Source organism: Protopterus annectens, chromosome 6.part0 (genome assembly GCF_019279795.1).
Source record: "Protopterus annectens isolate FY-2018-M chromosome 6.part0, PAN1.0, whole genome shotgun sequence".
Taxonomy (NCBI): Eukaryota; Metazoa; Chordata; order Ceratodontiformes; family Protopteridae; genus Protopterus; species Protopterus annectens.
This window is the reverse complement of record NC_056737.1, coordinates 1,087,860,499-1,087,869,145: the sequence shown is the minus strand read 5'-3', so window position 1 is coordinate 1,087,869,145 and position 8,647 is coordinate 1,087,860,499.

Sequence of the window (8,647 nt, the reverse complement as noted above, 5' to 3'; positions counted from 1 at the left end):
CTGCGTACACTTTCCTGGTACTAGGTCTTCTAGCTTCCATAATCACTTTTAAAACTTGTTGAGGAAGTTGAGACCTGCTGTGTTTCAACACAGAATATGCCAGGCTGTTAGATGAAGAGAGTGAAGCTTGACATTGAGCAGATGACCGTCCTTCTGAGATAACAGATGTGGAATCAAAGGTAAAGGCCATGGAGGCTTCCTTACCAGACTCCTTAGTAGTGGGTACCAGTGTTGCCGAGGCCAATCTGGAGCTATTAAAATCATCCTTGGCTTGTCTTGTCTGACCTTTAAGAGCACCTTTGGAAGAAGAGGCAGAGGTGGAAAGGCATACACATGAAGATTTTTCCAACTGAAAGACAGAGCATCCACTTTCCAAGCTGTGTGATGAAACCCCTTTGTGCAAAACTTTGGCAGCTGGTGGTTTAGTGGAGAAGCGAACAGATCTATGTCTGGAGTTCCCCATGACACTGTCAATTTCTGAAATACATGAAGATCCAGTTTCCACTCGTGGGGATCCATGATTTGTCTGCTTAACACATCTGCTAAGGAGTTCTGTGCTCCGGCAGAAACCTTGCCTGAAGAGTTAGTTGCAAGCTGAGCGCAGTCTCCCATAAAATCATTGCTTGCCTGCATAGAGGATAAGAATGTGTTCCCCCTTGTTTGTTGATGTACCACATGACAGTTGTGTTGTCTGTTAGAATCAACACCTGCCCTGGAAGAAGTAACTCCTTGAAAGCCACTAATGCAAACTGGACTGCTAACATCTCCTTCATGTTGATATGTAGATGCTGTAGTCTGGCAGGCCACTTGTCTTGTATCCACTTTCCATTTAGATGAGCTCCCCAAGCAATGTCCGAGGCATCTGTCGTTAAAATCTGACTCGCCTCTGGCCGGGTCACAGAGAGTCCCTTGTTTAGGTGACATTCCTGAGCCCACCACAAAAATTCTTTTTGAAGGCAAGGTATTATTTGAATGACAGTGTCCAAATCCTGGCAGTGCTGTGTCCATACATTTTGAGATACCATTGCAGCTTCCTCATATGCAGTTTGGCATTGGGAAGCACCAGAATACAAGATGCCATGAACCCTAATGCTTGAAGGACTGACCTTGCAGTCAGCACGGACTGATGAGATAGTTGATGGAAGTAAAGTGATAGACTCTTTTGTTTGTCCGGGGTTAAAAAGGCCATCTGGGCTGCTGTATTCAGTCTCACACCCAGAAAGCACATGTCTTGAGAGGGTACTAGACTGGACTTTATTTCGTTCACAGAATACCCTAGGCATCTTAGCACTGCTATAACATATTCCAGATGCTGTAGAAGGTCTTCCTTTTCTTGAGCCAGAATCAGGCAGTTGTCCAAGTAAGGATAGATTTGAATTCCTTTCAGCCTGAAGTAAGCTATCACTGGAGCCAGAACCTTTGTGAATACTCTGGGCGCAGTAGATAAGCCAAAGGGCAATGCAGAGAACTGATAATGAGAATTTCCAGCTCGAAAACGCAGATACTTCTTGCAACTTAGTCTTATAGGCACATGAAGGTAAGCTTCCTTGAGATCTAAAGTTACCATCCAGTGATCTTTGCCCAGCAGAGGTAAAAGCTGTTGTAACGTCAACATCTTGAACTTGGGAATGTCCAGATAAGTGTTGAGGATAGATAAATCCAAAATTGGTCTCCACGTGTTCCCCTTCTTTGGTACTAGGAACAGGCGAGAATAAAATCCTAGGCCCCTTTCTGATACAGGGACTGGCTGAATGGCCCCTATTTGGAGTAACAGAGAAATTTGCTTGTGAGCCTCTTTCCTTTGTGGAGGAGGAACGTCTGGCATGCCTTTGAAAGGGGGCAATGTATGGAAATAAAACCTGTAACCGTGGTGAATGATATCCAACACCCATCTGTCTTGAGTAATTAAATCCCAATTTTCTTTGAAAAGAGACAGTCTTCCTCCCAAAGGAGCTGCCAGACGAGAATCTACTGGCAGCTGAAAAGGCAGGTCATTGGGTCTGTTTACGAAAGGACTGACCCCTGCCCTCACCAGAAGTCTGAGCAGGTGAACCCCCTGTTCTAGGCTGAAAAGAACCTTGAGCTCTGCCCCTACCATGTCTAGACCTACCCCTAGACTGGGAATCATAAGCAGGATATGTCCATCCCTTAGTAGGCCAATTTCTACTAAACTTCGGTGGCTGCACCTGCAAAAAATCTTTAACAGTTTGCATAGACTTAGCTTTGTCCTCCATTTTCTTTAAAACTGCTTCCACAGGCGAACCAAACAACACATCAGACTGTAAAGGAGCATCCAAAATCCTTGTCTTAACATGCTCAGCTAAATTCTGATCCCTCAACCAGGCATGCCTGCGAAGAACAGAACTAGTGGCAGCCACCCTCGAGGAGGCCTGTACAGCATCAAAACCACATTGCAAAGAATGCTTACCCACTTGTTCAGACACATGAACTAAATCCAGCAACTCTTTACACTCAATACCTTCCGCCAAAGCATCCACCTTAGATTTCAATTGTGAAAGGAGATAATTTTGATATTTTAGCATGTGAAACTGACAATTCAACGCCCTCATGGCTAAAGTGGAAGAAGTATACACTTTCTTTCCCCATCTATCCAAAGCCCTTGCCTCTTTATCAGTGGGAACAGGGTTTTTAACAACAGAGGCCTTAACACCTTTAGGTCCCTGAGAAACAGTTTCGGGTCTGCCCTAGGACTCTTAAAAGATACTTATGAGCTTCAGGCACCCTATAGTACCTATCAGGTTTAACAGGAGCAGGAGGCAAAGAATCAGGGTTCAGGGAAGCCTCTGCAAAAACATCTTCCACCACATTCAACACAGGAGGTATAGCTGAGGGCCTATGCTGAGGTAAAAACAAGAATTCCCTAAGCCTTTTCCTGGAATCAGAGTAATCTTGGCCTTCCCATTTAAAGTGCTCCCTCATGGAATGCAGAGTCTCTGAAAATGAGAAATCCTCAGGAGGAGAAGCTGTAGGAGTGGAATCATCCACATCAGAATCAGAATAAGGAGGATACTCCTGCAAGTCTTCCGCAGAAGACTCAGAAGCCTCTGAACACTGTTCAAAACTGTCAAACTCAGGTTCCACCCTAGGCCTCTTATCAGGAGGGGGCATAGAACCTCTAATCATAGTAATCAAATCTTCTGCCATTTTAAGCATATGTTTCTTAGGCACAGAACCTGAAGTGCTAGGAGAAGCCCCCACTGAAGCTAAACTTGGCCTACCTCTCAAAGAAGTTTTGGAAACAGAAGGAGAGGCTCTAACTACCTTGGGAAGAGAGGGAAGAACAGTTACCTGAGAAGCCCCCTCAGCCTGGCCTAACTCCTGAGAAGGCACATCCTGTAACAGTAAAGTCTCTGCCTGAGACTCCAAAGAAACTCCTGGCAAAACCTCTGGCTCCACTGAGCCTTCTAAAGAACCGACGTCCGGGACTGCCGGTTCATCAACCCTAGGCTTCGCTGTTTTGTCCTTGCGCTTTTGCGAAGCGGGCCGGAGCATCCGACGGCATTTTATAATTACAACGCTTCCCAAACACTAACCTGGCACAGTCTAACCGTCTCTTAATCGTGCGTTTGTTAAATCTAGCACAAGAGCGGCATCCAACAACGTCGTGCTCAGGCCCTAAACAAGGTATACACAAGGTATGGTAATCCCTATGAGGTATCTGTTTCCCACAAGAAATACAGTTATTCACTTTTTCTGACATCCGGTTAAATACTGAGGCAAGAAAAAACCAAAATGTTCCCCAACGGGGTACTTAGCCAACTTTGATTCGGTCTGAAACTCCGACTTCAGAAAATTTCAGAACGCCAACCTGCACTCGCAAAACTGCTTCTGCATCGGACCATGCGGCAAAAAAGACTGAGGATATGACGTCGGTCATGCGCATTGGTACCCTGACGTACTGACGTCAGTCTAATGCGCCCTGACCAACGTCAGCCATATACTTTGGTATTCGGGCCGACTGGACAGCGGACTACCCAATAGTTAGGTCTGCAGCAATGTGGAATGAAGAACATCTAAGTACAAGCAAGACAGTTATTATGGCAGTGACTGGGGGAAAGCAGGATTAGCTGAAAATTGAGATAGAAGAAAAATAGTGGATAAGGTTAATGGCTTTAAGTATCTGGGATAATGGAAGTCTGAATGAGAAGGTCAAAGATGGAATCTGAGGTGATGCAGCCAACTGGCACAGTGTGTCAGGGGTAGTGTATAACACAAGAAAACCAAAGAAGCTGAAAGCTAAGGTGTACAAATCAGTGATGCAACCAGTAGTTATGTATGGTACAGAAACCTGGGCAGTGAAACTAACCTGTGGGACAGATGACGAATGATGACAGCAGAGCAGAAGCTACGGTAGGTCCAGCTGAAAAGTTCAAAGAGCACAGATTTTAGTGGTTTGGCACACGCAGAAAGGCAGACCATGATTTGTTGAAGAAGATTTGGGAGAGAAAGGAAGAAGGCAAGAGGAAACCTGAACATCCAGCCCAAAGATGGATGAATTGTGAGAGAGAAGAACTGTGACAGTCAGGCATGACTGTTAAAGATGGTGGAAGAGTGAGACTGTATTGAGAGATGTGGCAAAAGGTGACTTGGCACTATGACCCATGTAGAAAAAAAATGGGAAAAGGGGGGTTGTTGTTGATGATGATGATGATAATTGTGGTCTCATAAGTTTATATTAACTAAACTTTTGGTGGTGTTTGATGGTCCATTTCCCAAATGTGTATCCAGATGTGTACCCGTTTGTCAGTTCCTGCTATTCTGGTGCTTACTAACAATAGCCAGGAAAATAACTACAAAGAATTGGAAAAATAAGGTTGCAACTTCATTTACAGAATTTATCAGTACTGTTAACATTGTGTACCAAAAATAAATGTCTACTATTAAAGATGAAAACAAACAAAATAACCCCAGAATGTAATGACTTGATAAAACTTAACTCATTAATTAAGAAACATTAATCTATGCTCTATGATCAGTTTTTACTATTTGGCTGTTTAATGAATCATAGTAATGTATATGGTAAGAATTGATGTTGACAGTTGTGCAAATAGCTGTTTGATTTTTTATGTTATGTACTTGTTTCTGTATATAAAATTTCAATAAAATATTATAAAAAAGAATGGCCACTGATACCAAAGAATTAATAATATTTTACATTATAATGTCTTATAAAGTGAAGAAACAGCACTCATTACTGTTCAGAATTGATTCATAATGATGCTGTCCATTCTGATCCCAAAACAATAGCTGATATTCAAGCTGACAAATATAGTGTGAGTTTCTCCTCACCCACTAACATAATTGCAACCTGATTCCTCTATCCCAGACCCCCAAAGGTCACTCTGGAACAGGTCCTAAATCCCTGTCTAAAACAAGGAAACACATCTCCCATGGTTCCTGATCATATATCAGTAAGCTTAATAATTAGCTTCAAGTATTGACTATTGAAATCTCTTTTAAATGTCTTTAACATGAGTCTTGCAATGGACTATATCCCTGAAGCCTGAAGGATAGCTGCCATGATGTCCCATCATAAATGAGTTCCAACTACCAACCCTAGAAATTATAAACCTATCAATCATAGATATAATTTCTGACCTCATACATCTAGACATTGATAACCTCTTAGCATTAGATCTACATCCATTTGGCTTTATCAAAGGTATTTCCTGCCTTCCTTCTTAGCCTTGTAAACTTGTTCAAAAGTGTGACAGAAGTACTTGATGATAGTTACATGATCAGTGCATGTAGCATACTTGGACCTGTCCAAGGCTTATTTCCCATGCAGGCATTGTTGACAAACTGGTGAACTTAAATATCATCTCATATGTAGTGAGACAGACAGCAAGTGGTTGTCAGACATAAGACATGACATTAGTGCAGAAGGAGCCATGTCAGAAAGTAAGAATCTCACAGCTGGGGCTCTTCAACGCTCACGTTCTATTTGGCATTTATTTCTGCAGTCTACAAACCAATATCATGGGCTTCTGATTAACAACATTTGTGGATGACTGCAAACCAGGGATTGTTATTTGACCACCCACCAATGTGAAGGCATTCCGGAAGGAATGGACAATATATAACAATAGTCACTTCGAACTTAATGCTAAAAATGCAGTATAGCCAGTTTAGTAAAATAAACAATTCCTCAGCATATCACATAGGCAACACACTAACACAATTATTAAAGATTCAGGCACTGTTATGAGAGACTCCTTACCTTTGATCATCAGGTCCTCACTGTAGTTAGAGTATCCTCCTGTCTGGTTCAACTAATAACCAAGGGGATCATCCAAAACCAAATAAGTCTTGCTTCTACTGCACTTATCTCTTAGCTGTCCCATTATTACATATAATTCCCCTTTAGTATGTTCCTATCAAAATGGGGTCTATATTACTTTGTTGAAAACTAACTTTACCGAATGGCCATTCATTGAACATAAATCAGTGAATGGCTGTTCATCAAATGTTCACATTAGCAAACATGTTTCCCATGCAGAAAGTTACTTGGCCAACATACTGACTGTCTCACACACACACACACACACACACACACACACACACACACACACACACACACACACACACACACCGCAGTTTATCAAACCCAGGGTGGGGGCTACACCCCCCAAATACCCCTTAGTAATATATACCAACTCTGAAATCACACTACAGTGGGGGAAAAGGGCAAATTTCCTATTGCTGGCCAAGTAACTCACTGCCATAGGAAAAACATTTGTTGATGTGAAAGTTCAATGAACAGCCATTCCCTGATTTATGTTTGATTAATGTCCGTTCGCTGAAGTAAGTTTTCGACTAATATAGACCCATCAGAATATACTACCTAGCAGTTCCTAATCCCCCCCAAAAGTCACAGGTTTCAAGTCTCTTATTTATTATTATTATTATTTATTTATTTTTTTTTTAATTTTTTTTTTAGACTGATTGGCCATTCTGTCTCTGTTCTATTTCCTACAGACTCAATCCAAAGCAATCTGTCTTTGGCCTTTCAGGCCATGAAAGACCCCATTCTTCTAGACCTTTGAGTGTCTTCATAGAACAACTGGTTCTTCAAACACAAGTACAATCAATCTTAATTTCTATCAACAAATTAATAGGGCATGGTGGTAAGACAAGTTCTGATCCCTGCATTTTACACACATATGGAATAAACTACCCCTGTATATTAAGTAAAGCAGTACCCTAGCTGCATTCAGGACTAACATAAACAATGGCATGGGTACTCACATGTTTTCCCTGGGCCCATCCTGTGTGTTTCTCCTTGAGGCAGAATGTAAATCTTGATGTTGGATATTCTGGATAAGCTGAAAATGGTCTGATGACTGACTACCTAACATGTACCTATCAGCATGCTAACATATATTATAGGTTTACTGGTCTGTAACCATTGAAAAATATTCTGTAATGTTTTAGTTTCTGTCATCTAAGTTCATAGCAGCAGGATCTTCTTTTAATATGTTTCCTTTTCCCTGCAGGTCATTCATACATCTCCAGACTTTAGTGAGATTTTTATATTTCTGCTCTGCAGTGTTGTGTAGTGACCCCCATACCCTGCTTTATGAGCATCTGGCATCTGTTTTGGAGGGCATGGTAGATGTTTTTTGTGTATGTTCATTATTAATTGCATTGAATTCCTTTTATGTTTTATTTATTTCAGTTAGGTTTATACAGGTTCATAGATGTTTACTAGGTTAATGATCACAAGGGCCTTTTTAAGCCTAGCCATGCATCCCAAATCTCTGACAAGTTCTGCAACTCTTGATAAGTGTAAGGAGGGGCCTGGAAGATGAACCATTTACAGGTTGCCTGTGTCCATTAGAGACATAGGTGCCAAGCTAGGGATGAATTTCCTTTTCCCCCATCCAATTGTCCAAGTTACACTTGAATTGGGTAAGGGAGGAACTCTGCTTCACATGGATGGGGGATACATACCTGTCTCTCCAACAGGTCCTATTTATATCACAGGCAAGGTTTAAGTCTTTAGAACGGGTAATTCTGGTATTGTTTGTTTTGTCAATATTCAAGAGGTCCATCAGAGTGGGGTCTGACAATGCCCTCTACGCCAGGCTTGGATCTCCCCTCAACAGCCTGTAGGAGACAGAATACAGGGATAGGGCCTTGAGACAGTCTGCATAGGACATTTTGCTTACCCCCTGTTTTCTTTTAGTGAGGAAGCTCTGTGGACATTCCAGTTGTTGGATATGCCTGGTTAAGTACATACCAAAGGAGGCACTGTACTCAATGACAGGTCTGATGAATGCCGAATACAGTGGAACAATGACTTCCTTGGACCTAGATGCTGTATCTTTATTTATAAGTTGTGCAACATAGAATGATTTCCTCACTACTGTAGACGTGATGATCAAAGGCTAGATTACTGTTTGTGTATGTCAAGTCCCTGACTACTAGGTCAACTCTAAGCAGTGGCAGATTCAGGAATCTGGAAAAGGGGGGGCACAATCTGGTTAATTGACTACTGCGGTGGGAGTAAGAAGGTGGGGCACTGGGCTTGGGGGTGTGTGGAAACATCACCTTAAGATGTTCTGACATTATGTGTGAAAGACAGCAATATACATTCAGTTGCATATGATTTTGCTGTGGATGT